General features: G+C 44.7%; 36 non-coding genes across 36 annotated transcripts; all 36 read right to left on the reverse strand.

The window, feature by feature from the left end:
• Nucleotides 1-89: 89 nt before the first annotated feature.
• LOC133426070 (5S ribosomal RNA) lies at nucleotides 90-208 on the reverse strand. Its single transcript, XR_009771508.1, has one exon. It is a non-coding gene; the product is annotated as a 5S ribosomal RNA (ribosomal RNA).
• Nucleotides 209-407: 199 nt separating this feature from the next.
• On the reverse strand, nucleotides 408-526 carry LOC133425907 (5S ribosomal RNA). The gene has a single exon (XR_009771353.1). It is a non-coding gene; the product is annotated as a 5S ribosomal RNA (ribosomal RNA).
• A 217-nt stretch (nucleotides 527-743) lies between these two features.
• LOC133426233 (5S ribosomal RNA) lies at nucleotides 744-862 on the reverse strand. Its single transcript, XR_009771665.1, has one exon. It is a non-coding gene; the product is annotated as a 5S ribosomal RNA (ribosomal RNA).
• A 199-nt stretch (nucleotides 863-1061) lies between these two features.
• LOC133426088 (5S ribosomal RNA) lies at nucleotides 1062-1180 on the reverse strand. The gene has a single exon (XR_009771526.1). It is a non-coding gene; the product is annotated as a 5S ribosomal RNA (ribosomal RNA).
• Nucleotides 1181-1397: 217 nt separating this feature from the next.
• On the reverse strand, nucleotides 1398-1516 carry LOC133426204 (5S ribosomal RNA). Its single transcript, XR_009771636.1, has one exon. It is a non-coding gene; the product is annotated as a 5S ribosomal RNA (ribosomal RNA).
• A 199-nt stretch (nucleotides 1517-1715) lies between these two features.
• Nucleotides 1716-1834, reverse strand: LOC133426067 (5S ribosomal RNA). Its single transcript, XR_009771505.1, has one exon. It is a non-coding gene; the product is annotated as a 5S ribosomal RNA (ribosomal RNA).
• Nucleotides 1835-2051: 217 nt separating this feature from the next.
• Nucleotides 2052-2170, reverse strand: LOC133425525 (5S ribosomal RNA). Its single transcript, XR_009770999.1, has one exon. It is a non-coding gene; the product is annotated as a 5S ribosomal RNA (ribosomal RNA).
• Nucleotides 2171-2369: 199 nt separating this feature from the next.
• Nucleotides 2370-2488, reverse strand: LOC133425872 (5S ribosomal RNA). The gene has a single exon (XR_009771320.1). It is a non-coding gene; the product is annotated as a 5S ribosomal RNA (ribosomal RNA).
• Nucleotides 2489-2705: 217 nt separating this feature from the next.
• LOC133425820 (5S ribosomal RNA) lies at nucleotides 2706-2824 on the reverse strand. The gene has a single exon (XR_009771271.1). It is a non-coding gene; the product is annotated as a 5S ribosomal RNA (ribosomal RNA).
• Nucleotides 2825-3023: 199 nt separating this feature from the next.
• Nucleotides 3024-3142, reverse strand: LOC133426160 (5S ribosomal RNA). The gene has a single exon (XR_009771594.1). It is a non-coding gene; the product is annotated as a 5S ribosomal RNA (ribosomal RNA).
• Nucleotides 3143-3359: 217 nt separating this feature from the next.
• Nucleotides 3360-3478, reverse strand: LOC133425649 (5S ribosomal RNA). Its single transcript, XR_009771119.1, has one exon. It is a non-coding gene; the product is annotated as a 5S ribosomal RNA (ribosomal RNA).
• A 216-nt stretch (nucleotides 3479-3694) lies between these two features.
• On the reverse strand, nucleotides 3695-3813 carry LOC133425655 (5S ribosomal RNA). The gene has a single exon (XR_009771124.1). It is a non-coding gene; the product is annotated as a 5S ribosomal RNA (ribosomal RNA).
• A 217-nt stretch (nucleotides 3814-4030) lies between these two features.
• Nucleotides 4031-4149, reverse strand: LOC133425554 (5S ribosomal RNA). Its single transcript, XR_009771028.1, has one exon. It is a non-coding gene; the product is annotated as a 5S ribosomal RNA (ribosomal RNA).
• A 200-nt stretch (nucleotides 4150-4349) lies between these two features.
• Nucleotides 4350-4468, reverse strand: LOC133425942 (5S ribosomal RNA). The gene has a single exon (XR_009771387.1). It is a non-coding gene; the product is annotated as a 5S ribosomal RNA (ribosomal RNA).
• A 217-nt stretch (nucleotides 4469-4685) lies between these two features.
• On the reverse strand, nucleotides 4686-4804 carry LOC133425555 (5S ribosomal RNA). Its single transcript, XR_009771029.1, has one exon. It is a non-coding gene; the product is annotated as a 5S ribosomal RNA (ribosomal RNA).
• A 200-nt stretch (nucleotides 4805-5004) lies between these two features.
• LOC133425531 (5S ribosomal RNA) lies at nucleotides 5005-5123 on the reverse strand. The gene has a single exon (XR_009771005.1). It is a non-coding gene; the product is annotated as a 5S ribosomal RNA (ribosomal RNA).
• Nucleotides 5124-5340: 217 nt separating this feature from the next.
• Nucleotides 5341-5459, reverse strand: LOC133426021 (5S ribosomal RNA). The gene has a single exon (XR_009771462.1). It is a non-coding gene; the product is annotated as a 5S ribosomal RNA (ribosomal RNA).
• Nucleotides 5460-5658: 199 nt separating this feature from the next.
• Nucleotides 5659-5777, reverse strand: LOC133425619 (5S ribosomal RNA). The gene has a single exon (XR_009771091.1). It is a non-coding gene; the product is annotated as a 5S ribosomal RNA (ribosomal RNA).
• Nucleotides 5778-5976: 199 nt separating this feature from the next.
• LOC133426150 (5S ribosomal RNA) lies at nucleotides 5977-6095 on the reverse strand. The gene has a single exon (XR_009771585.1). It is a non-coding gene; the product is annotated as a 5S ribosomal RNA (ribosomal RNA).
• A 217-nt stretch (nucleotides 6096-6312) lies between these two features.
• On the reverse strand, nucleotides 6313-6431 carry LOC133425556 (5S ribosomal RNA). Its single transcript, XR_009771030.1, has one exon. It is a non-coding gene; the product is annotated as a 5S ribosomal RNA (ribosomal RNA).
• A 200-nt stretch (nucleotides 6432-6631) lies between these two features.
• LOC133425943 (5S ribosomal RNA) lies at nucleotides 6632-6750 on the reverse strand. The gene has a single exon (XR_009771388.1). It is a non-coding gene; the product is annotated as a 5S ribosomal RNA (ribosomal RNA).
• Nucleotides 6751-6967: 217 nt separating this feature from the next.
• LOC133426022 (5S ribosomal RNA) lies at nucleotides 6968-7086 on the reverse strand. The gene has a single exon (XR_009771463.1). It is a non-coding gene; the product is annotated as a 5S ribosomal RNA (ribosomal RNA).
• Nucleotides 7087-7285: 199 nt separating this feature from the next.
• On the reverse strand, nucleotides 7286-7404 carry LOC133425620 (5S ribosomal RNA). Its single transcript, XR_009771092.1, has one exon. It is a non-coding gene; the product is annotated as a 5S ribosomal RNA (ribosomal RNA).
• A 217-nt stretch (nucleotides 7405-7621) lies between these two features.
• Nucleotides 7622-7740, reverse strand: LOC133425557 (5S ribosomal RNA). Its single transcript, XR_009771031.1, has one exon. It is a non-coding gene; the product is annotated as a 5S ribosomal RNA (ribosomal RNA).
• Nucleotides 7741-7940: 200 nt separating this feature from the next.
• LOC133425532 (5S ribosomal RNA) lies at nucleotides 7941-8059 on the reverse strand. The gene has a single exon (XR_009771006.1). It is a non-coding gene; the product is annotated as a 5S ribosomal RNA (ribosomal RNA).
• Nucleotides 8060-8276: 217 nt separating this feature from the next.
• On the reverse strand, nucleotides 8277-8395 carry LOC133426024 (5S ribosomal RNA). Its single transcript, XR_009771465.1, has one exon. It is a non-coding gene; the product is annotated as a 5S ribosomal RNA (ribosomal RNA).
• A 199-nt stretch (nucleotides 8396-8594) lies between these two features.
• On the reverse strand, nucleotides 8595-8713 carry LOC133425622 (5S ribosomal RNA). Its single transcript, XR_009771094.1, has one exon. It is a non-coding gene; the product is annotated as a 5S ribosomal RNA (ribosomal RNA).
• A 199-nt stretch (nucleotides 8714-8912) lies between these two features.
• Nucleotides 8913-9031, reverse strand: LOC133426153 (5S ribosomal RNA). Its single transcript, XR_009771587.1, has one exon. It is a non-coding gene; the product is annotated as a 5S ribosomal RNA (ribosomal RNA).
• Nucleotides 9032-9248: 217 nt separating this feature from the next.
• On the reverse strand, nucleotides 9249-9367 carry LOC133425558 (5S ribosomal RNA). Its single transcript, XR_009771032.1, has one exon. It is a non-coding gene; the product is annotated as a 5S ribosomal RNA (ribosomal RNA).
• A 200-nt stretch (nucleotides 9368-9567) lies between these two features.
• On the reverse strand, nucleotides 9568-9686 carry LOC133425944 (5S ribosomal RNA). The gene has a single exon (XR_009771389.1). It is a non-coding gene; the product is annotated as a 5S ribosomal RNA (ribosomal RNA).
• Nucleotides 9687-9903: 217 nt separating this feature from the next.
• On the reverse strand, nucleotides 9904-10022 carry LOC133426025 (5S ribosomal RNA). The gene has a single exon (XR_009771466.1). It is a non-coding gene; the product is annotated as a 5S ribosomal RNA (ribosomal RNA).
• A 199-nt stretch (nucleotides 10023-10221) lies between these two features.
• LOC133425706 (5S ribosomal RNA) lies at nucleotides 10222-10340 on the reverse strand. Its single transcript, XR_009771179.1, has one exon. It is a non-coding gene; the product is annotated as a 5S ribosomal RNA (ribosomal RNA).
• A 199-nt stretch (nucleotides 10341-10539) lies between these two features.
• On the reverse strand, nucleotides 10540-10658 carry LOC133425666 (5S ribosomal RNA). The gene has a single exon (XR_009771137.1). It is a non-coding gene; the product is annotated as a 5S ribosomal RNA (ribosomal RNA).
• Nucleotides 10659-10857: 199 nt separating this feature from the next.
• LOC133425924 (5S ribosomal RNA) lies at nucleotides 10858-10976 on the reverse strand. The gene has a single exon (XR_009771370.1). It is a non-coding gene; the product is annotated as a 5S ribosomal RNA (ribosomal RNA).
• A 216-nt stretch (nucleotides 10977-11192) lies between these two features.
• On the reverse strand, nucleotides 11193-11311 carry LOC133425775 (5S ribosomal RNA). Its single transcript, XR_009771228.1, has one exon. It is a non-coding gene; the product is annotated as a 5S ribosomal RNA (ribosomal RNA).
• Nucleotides 11312-11527: 216 nt separating this feature from the next.
• On the reverse strand, nucleotides 11528-11646 carry LOC133425989 (5S ribosomal RNA). Its single transcript, XR_009771432.1, has one exon. It is a non-coding gene; the product is annotated as a 5S ribosomal RNA (ribosomal RNA).
• Between the last annotated feature and the right edge of the window lie 1677 nt (nucleotides 11647-13323).

Below are 13323 nucleotides of genomic sequence, written 5' to 3' on the forward strand. Positions count from 1 at the left end.
AAAAACACTTTTGGACGTGAGCTGTCGCTGTTACCACGTTGAAATATGTGTGGGTAGATTAAGCGAGAGCGCTCTCTGCTGGTTGAAAAAGCTTACAGCACCTGGTATTCCCAGGCGGTCTCCCATCCAAGTACTAACCAGGCCTGACCCTGCTTAGCTTCCGAGATCAGACGAGATCGGGCGCATCCAGGCTGGTATGGCCGTAAGCAGAAGCTGCAGCTTGAAATACCTCTTATATGGAGTTGAAGATAAGTCATAGAATATAAGTCATTGATTTGTTGGTTTTATTTGTTGGAGTTAAAGTGCCTTAACCATGTGCAAAACCCTTTTGGACGTGAGCTGTCGCTCTTACCACGTTGAAATATGTGTGGGTAGATTAAGCGAGAGCGCTCTCTGCTGGTTGAAAAAGCTTACAGCACCTGGTATTCCCAGGCGGTCTCCCATCCAAGTACTAACCAGGCCCTACCCTGCTTAGCTTCCGAGATCAGACGAGATCGGGCGCATCCAGGCTGGTATGGCCGTAAGCAGAATCTGCTGCTTGAAATACCTCTTATATGGAGTTGAAGATAAGTCATATAATATAAGTCATTGATTTGATGGTGATAATAATTTAGAAGCACTTATTTGTTGGAGTTAAAGTGCCTTAACCATGTGAAAAACACTTTTGGACGTGAGCTGTCGCTGTTACCACGTTGAAATATGTGTGGGTAGATTAAGCGAGAGCGCTCTCTGCTGGTTGAAAATGCTTACAGCACCTGGTATTCCCAGGCGGTCTCCCATCCAAGTATTAACCAAGCCCGACCCTGCTTAGCTTCCGAGATCAGACGAGATCGGGCGCATCCAGGCTGGTATGGCCGTAAGCTGAAGCTGCAGCTTGAAATACCTCTTATATGGAGTTGAAGATAAGTCATAGAATATAAGTCATTGATTTGTTGGTTTTATTTGTTGGAGTTAAAGTGCCTTAACCATGTGCAAAACACTTTTGGACGTGAGCTGTCGCTCTTACCACGTTGAAATATGTGTGGGTAGATTAAGCGAGAGCGCTCTCTGCTGGTTGAAAAAGCTTACAGCACCTGGTATTCCCAGGCGGTCTCCCATCCAAGTACTAACCAGGCCCTACCCTGCTTAGCTTCCGAGATCAGACAAGATCGGGCGCATCCAGGCTGGTATGGCCATAAGCCGAAGCTGCAGCTTGAAATACTTCTTATATGGAGTTGAAGATAAGTCATATAATAAAAGTCATTGATTTGTTGGTGATAATAATTTAGAAGCGCTTATTTGTTGGAGTTAAAGTGCCTTAACCATGTGCAAAACACTTTAGGACGTGAGCTGTCGCTGTTACCACGTTGAAATATGTGTAGGTAGATTAAGCGAGAGCGCTCTCTGCTGGTTGAAAATGCTTACAGCACCTGGTATTCCGAGGCGGTCTCCCATCCAAGTACTAAACAGGCCCGACCCTGCTTAGCTTCCGAGATCAGACGAGATCGGGCGCATCCAGGCTGGTATGGCCGTAAGCAGAATCTGCTGCTTGAAATACCTCTTATATGGAGTTGAAGATAAGTCATAGAATATAAGTCATTGATTTGTTGGTTTTATTTGTTGGAGTTAAAGTGCCTTAACCATGTGCAAAACACTTTAGGACGTGAGCTGTCGCTGTTACCACGTTGAAATATGTGTGGGTAGATTAAGCGAGAGCGCTCTCTGCTGGTTGAAAAAGCTTACAGTACCTGATATTCCCAGGCGGTCTCCCATCCAAGTACTAACCAGGCCCGACCCTGCTTAGCTTCCGAGATCAGACGAGATCGGGCGCATCCAGGCTGGTATGGCCGTAAGCTGAAGCTGCAGCTTGAAATACCTCTTATATGGAGTTGAAGATAAGTCATATAATATAAGTCATTGATTTGTTGGTGATAATAATTTAGAAGCGCTTATTTGTTGGAGTTAAAGTGCCTTAACCATGTGCAAAACACTTTAGGACGTGAGCTGTCGCTGTTACCACGTTGAAATATGTGTGGGTAGATTAAGCGAGAGCGCTCTCTGCTGGTTGAAAATGCTTACAGCACCTGGTATTCCCAGGCGGTCTCCCATCCAAGTACTAACCAGGCCCGACCCTGCTTAGCTTCCGAGATCAGACAAGATCGGGCACGTCCAGGCTGGTATGGCCGTAAGCAGAAGCTGCAGCTTGAAATACCTCTTATATGGAGTTGAAGATAAGTCATAGAATATAAGTCATTGATTTGTTGGTTTTATTTGTTGGAGTTAAAGTGCCTTAACCATGTGCAAAACACTTTTGGACGTGAGCTGTCGCTGTTACCACGTTGAAATATGTGTGGCTAGATTAAGCGAGACCGTTCTCTGCTGGTCGAAAAAGCTTACAGCACCTGGTATTCCCAGGCGGTCTCCCATCCAAGTACTAACCAGGCCCGACCCTGCTTAGCTTCCGAGATCAGATGAGATCGGGCGCATCCAGGCTGGTATGGCCGTAAGCTGAAGTTGCAGCTTGAAATACCTCTTATATGGAGTTGAAGATAAGTCATATAATATAAGTCATTGATTTGTTGGTGATAATAATTTAGAAGCACTTATTTGTTGGAGTTAAAGTGCCTTAACCATGTGCAAAACACTTTAGGACATGAGCTGTCGCTGTTACCACGTTGAAATATGTGTGGGTAGATTAAGCGAGAGCGCTCTCTGCTGGTTGAAAAAGCTTACAGCACCTGGTATTCCCAGGCGGTCTCCCATCCAAGTACTAACCAGGTCCGACCCTGCTTAGCTTCCGAGATCAGACGAGATCGGGTGCATCCAGGCTGGTATGGCCGTAAGCAGAAGCTGCAGCTTGAAATACCTCTTATATGGAGTTGAAGATAAGTCATAGAATATAAGTCATTGATTTGTTGGTTTTATTTGTTGGAGTTAAAGTGCCTTAACCATGTGCAAAACACTTTAGGACGTGAGCTGTTGCTGTTACCACGTTGAAATATGTGTGGGTAGATTAAGCGAGAGCGCTCTCTGCTGGTTGAAAATGCTTACAGCATCTGGTATTCCCAGGCGGTCTCCCATCCAAGTACTAACCAGGCCCGACCCTGCTTAGCTTCCGAGATCAGACGAGATCGGGCGCATCCAGGCTGGTATGGCCGTAAGCAGAAGCTGCAGCTTGAAATACCTCTTATATGGAGTTGAAGATAAGTCATATAATATAAGTCATTGATTTGTTGGTGATAATAATTTAGAAGCGTTTATTTGTTGGAGTTAAAGTCCCTTAACCATGTGAATAACACTTTTGGACGTGAGCTGTCGCTGTTACCACGTTGAAATATGTGTGGGTAGATTAAGCGAGAGCGCTCTCTGCTGGTTGAAAATGCTTACAGCACCCGGTATTCCCAGGCATTCTCCCATCCAAGTACTAACCAGGCCCGACCCTGCTTAGCTTCCGAGATCAGACGAGATCGGGCGCATCCAGGCTGGTATGGCCGTAAGCTGAAGCTGCAGCTTGAAATACTTCTTATATGGAGTTGAAGATAAGTATATAATACAAGTCATTGATTTGTTGGTGATAATAATTTAGAAGCGCTTATTTGTTGGAGTTAAAGTGCCTTAACCATGTGCAAAACACTTTAGGACGTGAGCTGTCGCTGTTACCACGTTGAAATATGTGTGGGTAGATTAAGCGAGAGCGCTCTCTGCTGGTTGAAAATGCTTACAGCACCTGGTATTCCCAGGCGGTCTCCCATCCAAGTACTAACAAGGCTCGACCCTGCTTAGCTTCCGAGATCAGACGAGATCGGGCGCATCCAGGCTGGTATGGCCGTAAGCAGAAGCTGCTGCTTGAAATACCTCTTATATGGAGTTGAAGATAAGTCATATAATATAAGTCATTGATTTGTTGGTGATAATAATTTAGAAGCACTTATTTGTTGGAGTTAAAGTGCCTTAACCATGTGAAAAACACTTTTGGACGTGAGCTGTCGCTGTTACCACGTTGAAATATGTGTGGGTAGATTAAGCGAGAGCGCTCTCTGCTGGTTGAAAATGCTTACAGCACCTGGTATTCCCAGGCGGTCTCCCATCCAACTACTAACTAGGCCCGACCCTGCTTAGCTTCCGAGATCAGACGAGATCGGGCGCATCCAGGCTGGTATGGCCGTAAGCAGAAGCAGCAGCTTGAAATACCTCTTATATGGAGTTGAAGATAAGTCATAGAATATAAGTCATTTATTTGTTGGTTATATTTGTTTGGAATTAAAGTGCCTTAACCATGTGCAAAACACTTTAGGACGTGAGCTGTCGCTGTTACCACGTTGAAATATGTGTGGGTAGATTAAGCGAGAGCGTTCTCTGCTGGTTGAAAAAGCTTACAGCACCTGGTATTCCCAGGCGGTCTCCCATCCAAGTACTAACCAGGCCCGACCCTGCTTAGCTTCCGAGATCAGACGAGATCAGGCGCATCCAGGCTGGTATGGCCGTAAGCAGAATCTGCTGCTTGAAATACCTCTTATATGGAGTTGAAGATAAGTCATAGAATATAAGTCATTGATTTCTTGGTGATAAGAATTTAGAAGCGCTTATTTGTTGGAGTTAAAGTGCCTTAACCATGTGCAAAACACTTTAGGACGTGAGCTGTCGCTGTTACCACGTTGAAATATGTGTGGGTAGATTAAGCGAGAGCGCTCTCTGCTGGTTGAAAATGCTTACAGCACCTGGTATTCCCAGGCGGTCTCCCATCCAACTACTAACTAGGCCCGACCCTGCTTAGCTTCCGAGATCAGACGAGATCGGGCGCATCCAGGCTGGTATGGCCGTAAGCAGAAGCAGCAGCTTGAAATACCTCTTATATGGAGTTGAAGATAAGTCATAGAATATAAGTCATTTATTTGTTGGTTTTATTTGTTTGGAATTAAAGTGCCTTAACCATGTGCAAAACACTTTAGGACGTGAGCTGTCGCTGTTACCACGTTGAAATATGTGTGGGTAGATTAAGCGAGAGCGTTCTCTGCTGGTTGAAAAAGCTTACAGAACCTGGTATTCCCAGGCGGTCTCCCATCCAAGTACTAACCAGGCCCGACCCTGCTTAGCTTCCGAGATCAGACGAGATCAGGCGCATCCAGGCTGGTATGGCCGTAAGCAGAATCTGCTGCTTGAAATACCTCTTATATGGAGTTGAAGATAAGTCATAGAATATAAGTCATTGATTTCTTGGTGATAAGAATTTAGAAGCGCTTATTTGTTGGAGTTAAAGTGCCTTAACCATGTGCAAAACACTTTAAGACATGAGCTGTCGCTGTTACCACGTTGAAATTTGTGTGGGTAGATTAAGCGAGAGCGCTCTCTGCTGGTTGAAAATGCTTACAGCACCTGGTATTCCCAGGCGGTCTCCCATCCAAGTACTAACCAGGCCTGACCCTGCTTAGCTTCCGAGATCAGATGAGATCGGGCGCATCCAGGCTGGTATGGCCGTAAGCAGAAGCTGCAGCTTGAAATACCTCTGATATGGAGTTGAAGATAAGTCATAGAATATAAGTCATTGATTTGTTGGTTTTATTTGTTGGAGTTAAAGTGCCTCAACCATGTGCAAAACACTTTAGGACATGAGCTGTCGCTGTTACCACGTTGAAATATGTGTGGGTAGATTAAGCGTGAGCGCTCTCTGCTGGTTGAAAAAGCTTACAGCACCTGGTATTCCCAGGCGGTCTCCCATCCAAGTACTAACAAGGCCTGACCCTGCTTAGCTTCCGAGATCAGACGAGATCGGGCGCATTCAGGCTGGTATGGCCGTAAGCAGAAGCTGCAGCTTGAAATACCTATTATATGGAGTTGAAGATAAGTCATAGAATATAAGTCATTGATTTGTTGGTTTTATTTGTTGGAGTTAAAGTGCCTTAACCATGTGCAAAACACTTTAGGACGTGAGCTGTCGCTGTTACCACGTTGAAATATGTGTGGGTAGATTAAGCGTGAGCGCTCTCTGCTGGTTGAAAAAGCTTACAGCACCTGGTATTCCCAGGCGGTCTCCCATCCAAGTACTAACAAGGCCCGACCCTGCTTAGCTTCCGAGATCAGACGAGATCGGGCGCATCCAGGCTGGTATGGCCGTAAGCAGAAGCTGCTGCTTGAAATACCTCTTATATGGAGTTGAAGATAAGTCATATAATATAAGTCATTGATTTGTTGGTGATAATAATTTAGAAGCACTTATTTGTTGGAGTTAAAGTGCCTTAACCATGTGAAAAACACTTTTGGACGTGAGCTGTCGCTGTTACCACGTTGAAATATGTGTGGGTAGATTAAGCGAGAGCGCTCTCTGCTGGTTGAAAATGCTTACAGCACCTGGTATTCCCAGGCGGTCTCCCATCCAACTACTAACTAGGCCCGACCCTGCTTAGCTTCCGAGATCAGACGAGATCGGGCGCATCCAGGCTGGTATGGCCGTAAGCAGAATCTGCTGCTTGAAATACCTCTTATATGGAGTTGAAGATAAGTCATAGAATATAAGTCATTTATTTGTTGGTTTTATTTGTTTGGAATTAAAGTGCCTTAACCATGTGCAAAACACTTTAGGACGTGAGCTGTCGCTGTTACCACGTTGAAATATGTGTGGGTAGATTAAGCGAGAGCGTTCTCTGCTGGTTGAAAAAGCTTACAGCACCTGGTATTCCCAGGCGGTCTCCCATCCAAGTACTAACCAGGCCCGACCCTGCTTAGCTTCCGAGATCAGACGAGATCAGGCGCATCCAGGCTGGTATGGCCGTAAGCAGAATCTGCTGCTTGAAATACCTCTTATATGGAGTTGAAGATAAGTCATAGAATATAAGTCATTGATTTCTTGGTGATAAGAATTTAGAAGCGCTTATTTGTTGGAGTTAAAGTGCCTTAACCATGTGCAAAACACTTTAAGACATGAGCTGTCGCTGTTACAACGTTGAAATTTGTGTGGGTAGATTAAGCGAGAGCGCTCTCTGCTGGTTGAAAATGCTTACAGCACCTGGTATTCCCAGGCGGTCTCCCATCCAAGTACTAACCAGGCCTGACCCTGCTTAGCTTCCGAGATCAGATGAGATCGGGCGCATCCAGGCTGGTATGGCCGTAAGCAGAAGCTGCAGCTTGAAATACCTCTGATATGGAGTTGAAGATAAGTCATAGAATATAAGTCATTGATTTGTTGGTTTTATTTGTTGGAGTTAAAGTGCCTCAACCATGTGCAAAACACTTTAGGACATGAGCTGTCGCTGTTACCACGTTGAAATATGTGTGGGTAGATTAAGCGTGAGCGCTCTCTGCTGGTTGAAAAAGCTTACAGCACCTGGTATTCCCAGGCGGTCTCCCATCCAAGTACTAACAAGGCCTGACCCTGCTTAGCTTCCGAGATCAGACGAGATCGGGCGCATTCAGGCTGGTATGGCCGTAAGCAGAAGCTGCAGCTTGAAATACCTATTATATGGAGTTGAAGATAAGTCATAGAATATAAGTCATTGATTTCTTGGTGATAAGAATTTAGAAGCGCTTATTTGTTGGAGTTAAAGTGCCTTAACCATGTGCAAAACACTTTAGGACGTGAGCTGTCGCTGTTACCACGTTGAAATATGTGTGGGTAGATTAAGCGAGAGCGCTCTCTGCTGGTTGAAAATGCTTACAGCACCTGGTATTCCCAGGCGGTCTCCCATCCAACTACTAACTAGGCCCGACCCTGCTTAGCTTCCGAGATCAGACGAGATCGGGCGCATCCAGGCTGGTATGGCCGTAAGCAGAAGCAGCAGCTTTAAATACCTCTTATATGGAGTTGAAGATAAGTCATAGAATATAAGTCATTTATTTGTTGGTTTTATTTGTTTGGAATTAAAGTGCCTTAACCATGTGCAAAACACTTTAGGACGTGAGCTGTCGCTGTTACCACGTTGAAATATGTGTGGGTAGATTAAGCGAGAGCGTTCTCTGCTGGTTGAAAAAGCTTACAGAACCTGGTATTCCCAGGCGGTCTCCCATCCAAGTACTAACCAGGCCCGACCCTGCTTAGCTTCCGAGATCAGACGAGATCAGGCGCATCCAGGCTGGTATGGCCGTAAGCAGAATCTGCTGCTTGAAATACCTCTTATATGGAGTTGAAGATAAGTCATAGAATATAAGTCATTGATTTCTTGGTGATAAGAATTTAGAAGCGCTTATTTGTTGGAGTTAAAGTGCCTTAACCATGTGCAAAACACTTTAAGACATGAGCTGTCGCTGTTACCACGTTGAAATTTGTGTGGGTAGATTAAGCGAGAGCGCTCTCTGCTGGTTGAAAATGCTTACAGCACCTGGTATTCCCAGGCGGTCTCCCATCCAAGTACTAACCAGGCCTGACCCTGCTTAGCTTCCGAGATCAGATGAGATCGGGCGCATCCAGGCTGGTATGGCCGTAAGCAGAAGCTGCAGCTTGAAATACCTCTGATATGGAGTTGAAGATAAGTCATAGAATATAAGTCATTGATTTGTTGGTTTTATTTGTTGGAGTTAAAGTGCCTCAACCATGTGCAAAACACTTTAGGACATGAGCTGTCGCTGTTACCACGTTGAAATATGTGTGGGTAGATTAAGCGTGAGCGCTCTCTGCTGGTTGAAAAAGCTTACAGCACCTGGTATTCCCAGGCGGTCTCCCATCCAAGTACTAACAAGGCCTGACCCTGCTTAGCTTCCGAGATCAGACGAGATCGGGCGCATTCAGGCTGGTATGGCCGTAAGCAGAAGCTGCAGCTTGAAATACCTATTATATGGAGTTGAAGATAAGTCATAGAATATAAGTCATTGATTTGTTGGTTTTATTTGTTGGAGTTAAAGTGCCTTAACCATGTGCAAAACACTTTAGGACGTGAGCTGTCGCTGTTACCACGTTGAAATATGTGTGGGTAGATTAAGCGTGAGCGCTCTCTGCTGGTTGAAAAAGCTTACAGCACCTGGTATTCCCAGGCGGTCTCCCATCCAAGTACTAACAAGGCCCGACCCTGCTTAGCTTCCGAGATCAGACGAGATCGGGCGCATCCAGGCTGGTATGGCCGTAAGCAGAAGCTGCTGCTTGAAATACCTCTTATATGGAGTTGAAGATAAGTCATATAATATAAGTCATTGATTTGTTGGTGATAATAATTTAGAAGCACTTATTTGTTGGAGTTAAAGTGCCTTAACCATGTGAAAAACACTTTTGGACGTGAGCTGTCGCTGTTACCACGTTGAAATATGTGTGGGTAGATTAAGCGAGAGCGCTCTCTGCTGGTTGAAAATGCTTACAGCACCTGGTATTCCCAGGCGGTCTCCCATCCAACTACTAACTAGGCCCGACCCTGCTTAGCTTCCGAGATCAGACGAGATCGGGCGCATCCAGGCTGGTATGGCCGTAAGCAGAAGCAGCAGCTTGAAATACCTCTTATATGGAGTTGAAGATAAGTCATAGAATATAAGTCATTTATTTGTTGGTTTTATTTGTTTGGAATTAAAGTGCCTTAACCATGTGCAAAACACTTTAGGACGTGAGCTGTCGCTGTTACCACGTTGAAATATGTGTGGGTAGATTAAGCGAGAGCGTTCTCTGCTGGTTGAAAAAGCTTACAGCACCTGGTATTCCCAGGCGGTCTCCCATCCAAGTACTAACCAGGCCCGACCCTGCTTAGCTTCCGAGATCAGACGAGATCAGGCGCATCCAGGCTGGTATGGCCGTAAGCAGAATCTGCTGCTTGAAATACCTCTTATATGGAGTTGAAGATAAGTCATAGAATATAAGTCATTGATTTCTTGGTGATAAGAATTTAGAAGCGCTTATTTGTTGGAGTTAAAGTGCCTTAACCATGTGCAAAACACTTTAAGACATGAGCTGTCGCTGTTACAACGTTGAAATTTGTGTGGGTAGATTAAGCGAGAGCGCTCTCTGCTGGTTGAAAATGCTTACAGCACCTGGTATTCCCAGGCGGTCTCCCATCCAAGTACTAACCAGGCCTGACCCTGCTTAGCTTCCGAGATCAGATGAGATCGGGCGCATCCAGGCTGGTATGGCCGTAAGCAGAAGCTGCAGCTTGAAATACCTCTGATATGGAGTTGAAGATAAGTCATAGAATATAAGTCATTGATTTGTTGGTTTTATTTGTTGGAGTTAAAGTGCCTCAACCATGTGCAAAACACTTTAGGACATGAGCTGTCGCTGTTACCACGTTGAAATATGTGTGGGTAGATTAAGCGTGAGCGCTCTCTGCTGGTTGAAAAAGCTTACAGCACCTGGTATTCCCAGGCGGTCTCCCATCCAAGTACTAACAAGGCCTGACCCTTCTTAGCTTCCGAGATCAGACGAGATCGGGCGCATTCAGGCTGGTATGGCCGTAAGCAGAAGCTGCAGCTTGAAATACCTATTATATGGAGTTGAAGATAAGTCATAGAATATAAGTCATTGATTTGTTGGTTTTATTTGTTGGAGTTAAAGTGCCTTAACCATGTGCAAAACACTTTAGGACGTGAGCTGTCGCTGTTACCACGTTGAAATATGTGTGGCTAGATTAAGCAAGACCGTTCTCTGCTGGTTGAAAAAGCTTACAGCACCTGGTATTCCCAGTCGGTCTCCCATCCAAGTACTAACCAGGCCCGACCCTGCTTAGCTTCCGAGATCAGACTAGATCGGGCTCATCCAGGCTGGTATGGCCGTAAGCAGAAGCTGCAGCTTGAAATACCTCTGATATGGAGTTGAAGATAAGTCATAGAATATAAGTCATTGATCTGTTGGTTTTATTTGTTGGAGTTATAGTGCCTTAACCATGTGCAAAACACTTTAGGACGTGAGCTGTCGCTCTTACCACGTTGAAATATGTGTGGGTAGATTAAGCGAGAGCGCTCTCTGCTGGTTGAAAAAGCTTACAGCACCTGGTATTCCCAGGCGGTCTCCCATCCAAGTACTAACCAGGCCCGACCCTGCTTAGCTTCCGAGATCAGACGAGATCGGGCACATCCAGGCTGGTATGGCCGTAAGCTGAAGCTGCAGCTTGAAATACTTCTTATATGGAGTTGAAGATAAGTATATAATACAAGTCATTGATTTGTTGGTGATAATAATTTAGAAGCGCTTATTTGTTGGAGTTAAAGTGCCTTAACCATGTGCAAAACACTTTAGGACGTGAGCTGTCGCTCTTACCACGTTGAAATATGTGTGGGTAGATTAAGCGAGAGCGCTCTCTGCTGGTTGAAAAAGCTTACAGCACCTGGTATTCCCAGGCGGTCTCCCATCCAAGTACTAACCAGGCCCGACCCTGCTTAGCTTCCGAGATCAGACGAGATCGGGCGCATCCAGGCTGGTATGGCCGTAAGCTGAAGCTGCAGCTTGAAATACTTCTTATATGGAGTTGAAGATAAGTATATAATACAAGTCATTGATTTGTTGGTGATAATAATTTAGAAGCGCTTATTTGTTGGAGTTAAAGTGCCTTAACCATGTGAAAAACACTTTAGGACGTGAGCTGTCGCTGTTACCACGTTGAAATATGTGTGGGTAGATTAAGCGAGAGCGCTCTCTGCTGGTTGAAAAAGCTTACAGCACCTGGTATTCCCAGGCGGTCTCCCATCCAAGTACTAACCAGGCCCGACCCTGCTTAGCTTCCGAGATCAGACGAGATCGGGCGCATCCAGGCTGATATGGCTGTAAGCAGAAGCTGCAGCTTGAAATACCTCTTATATGGAGTTGAAGATAAGTCATAGCATATAAGTCATTGATTTGTTGGTTTTATTTGTTGGAGTTAAAGTGCCTTAACCATGTGCAAAACCCTTTAGGACGTGAGCTGTCGCTGTTACCACGTTGAAATATGTGTGGGTAGATTAAGCGAGAGCGCTCTCTGCTGGTTGAAAAAGCTTACAGCACCTGATATTCCACGGCGGTCTCCCATCCAAGTACTAAACAGGCCCGACCCTGCTTAGCTTCCGAGATCAGGGGCCTGTACTACGAAGCGGGATTTGGGGTTAGCGAGGTAACTTCAGGTTTAACCCTGGGTTTTCAGGACTACGACGGTGGTTCACTTCTTATCGGGGCACATCGCCATGGTAACTTATGCTGAACCGCTAACCTGCTCCGGAGCAGGTTATGTTCGAGATACAGATCGCCGGGTGTAAAAGCACCGCCCACTGACCAATCAGCTCTCTTGGAAAATGGCATGCCCTTTCGAAGAGAATCCAGTGGAGCTTGGTGCGCGGATCGTGAGAGGATCCCTCCGAACAGAACGCGTATTCAGGGCCACCAAAACCCCTTTGCTTTCCCTGTATGAACGATCCAAAAAAATCAAAAAAAAAGGAAAAAAGGAAAAAAAGAAAAAAGAGGTGGAGGAGAAAATAAAAAATAAATCAATCAATGAATAAATAAAACAAATCATCACCCAAAATCCGATGTACAGTCAATCCAAAACTAATACCAATTAAATAAATAAATCAAGAAGAAATCAAAAAGAAGATGCATTTGTAAGGGGATAGCAAAAAAGGGATTTTCAATTTCGTCCCTCGAACATTCTGAGAAGTCACTTTAAAATACTAAACACCCCCCTCCTGAAAAAATAAAAAATAAAATAAAATAAATAAAAAAACCCAATTCTTTGGTATCGCATCAGCACAAGTTATCGGTCAACAACAATAGTTATAGAACCAATATATACAGGACTGTCTCAGAAAATTAGAATATTGTGATTTTCTGTAATGCAAACACAAAAACAAAAAAATGTCATACATTCTGGATTCATTACAAATCAACTGAAATATTGCAAGCCTTTTATTATTTTAATATTGCTGATCATGGTTTACAGTTTAAGATTAAGATTCCCAGAATATTCAAATATATGTTTATATCCCTATGAATTTACACATTTATACAGTCAGCGATCTTTTGCCAGCTGTCTTTCCTGCATTTTGCAGCTGCAACTGTGTTGCTTTTTGCCTGTATTATATGCCTATACTCATCATATTTCCGTAAAATTATAGTTTGCTCTTCGCTACTGAAATAAGCGGCTCTGACAGCGGACTTCTCCATGCTTGCGATTGGTCATGCGCTGAAAACACCGCCCCTTTTATGTGCACGCGCTCATATCCAGATTGGAGAAACCTGGGTTGATATACCGAGTTGATAACCACTGTCGTGTGACCGCTTAGCGTGATTGCAATTGTCCCGCTTAGTGAATCTGGATAAGGAAAAGATATCCTGGATATGTTGAACTTGCTTCGTAGTACAGGCCCCAGACGAGATCGGGTGCATCCAGGCTGGTATGGCCGTAAGCAGAAGCAGCAGCTTGAAATACCTCTTATATGGAGTTGAAGATAAGTCATAGAATATAAGTCATTTATTTG

This window comes from Cololabis saira, unplaced genomic scaffold, assembly GCF_033807715.1.
Source record: "Cololabis saira isolate AMF1-May2022 unplaced genomic scaffold, fColSai1.1 scf025, whole genome shotgun sequence".
In the NCBI taxonomy this organism is placed as follows: Eukaryota; Metazoa; Chordata; class Actinopteri; order Beloniformes; family Belonidae; genus Cololabis; species Cololabis saira.